Genomic DNA, 1,047 nt, shown 5'->3' with positions numbered 1-1,047 from the left:
TCCGCAGGGCTTCTCATCTGCTATCCCGAATCGTGTATCTCCAAGAAGAAGACTGTGTGTATATTTTAAAAGTCAGGTTCTAGCCTGGCTGGCATGGCTCAGTGGTTGAGCATTGACCTATGAACCAGGAGGTCACAGTTCAATTCCTGGTCAGGGCACATGCCTGGGTTGCAGGCTCGATCCCCAGTGGGGATCATACAGGAAGTAGCTGATCATTAATTCTCTCTCATTGATGTTTCTTTCTCTCTCTCCCTCTCTCTCCCCCTCCCCCCGCTTCCTCTCTGAAATCAATAAAAATATATTTTTTTTAAAAAGTCAGGTTCTAATGTAAAAGATAGGTGATGCTTCCACTTACTTTTGGGTTAGACCAGGAGTACAACATCAATGACACACTGCTTAAAACTGCAGGAACATAGACATGATTTGTGTACGTATGCAAATGTGCATCGTTAAAAAAAACAAGTGCCTTACGTACCAGGAAAGGATGAGTGATGGTGGGGGCAGTGGGCTGGGGAGGGAGAGATTTAGAAAAGTCAGCACCCCCAATGGCAGGTCTCGGTCCATGATTCTGATTCTGATGCCCTGGGTGACCTTCCCAGGGTCAGTCACTCCACAGAGCTGGTTCTGCTTCCCATAGCCAACGTAGAAATGTAAAAAGTAAAGGCATCTCGAATTTTCTTACAAAATATTACAAGGCTTCAACAAGCCCACGCCGCCAAATGTTTTGAGGTTGTGGTCAAGGACACGGCCTAATGACAGGGTAGGGTCTTGACCACCAGCAGGATTAACGGAGGGGTTTGCCGAGCAGGCAGAGTCTGTCCCGCCAGCACTGTGGGTAGCTGACATCCTGGGGTCAGGGTGAGTCATGCCCTGTGTGCATAAACACCCAGGCATGCTGTGCCCTTGGGCCATAGTGGCTCACATCTTGGAGACTTGAAAAGAAAGAAAACCTAGAACAATGAGCCGGTGATCTCTTTTCTGTTGCAGACAGAAAACAAGACAAATTGGCTCGTCAACCTTCAACCACAATGCAATCCTCCTTTTCTA

The sequence above is a fragment of the Myotis davidii genome, unplaced genomic scaffold (genome assembly GCF_000327345.1).
Source record: "Myotis davidii unplaced genomic scaffold, ASM32734v1 scaffold69, whole genome shotgun sequence".
Taxonomy (NCBI): Eukaryota; Metazoa; Chordata; class Mammalia; order Chiroptera; family Vespertilionidae; genus Myotis; species Myotis davidii.
The sequence above is the reverse complement of the archived record's forward strand: the minus strand, read 5'-3'. Positions refer to the sequence as shown.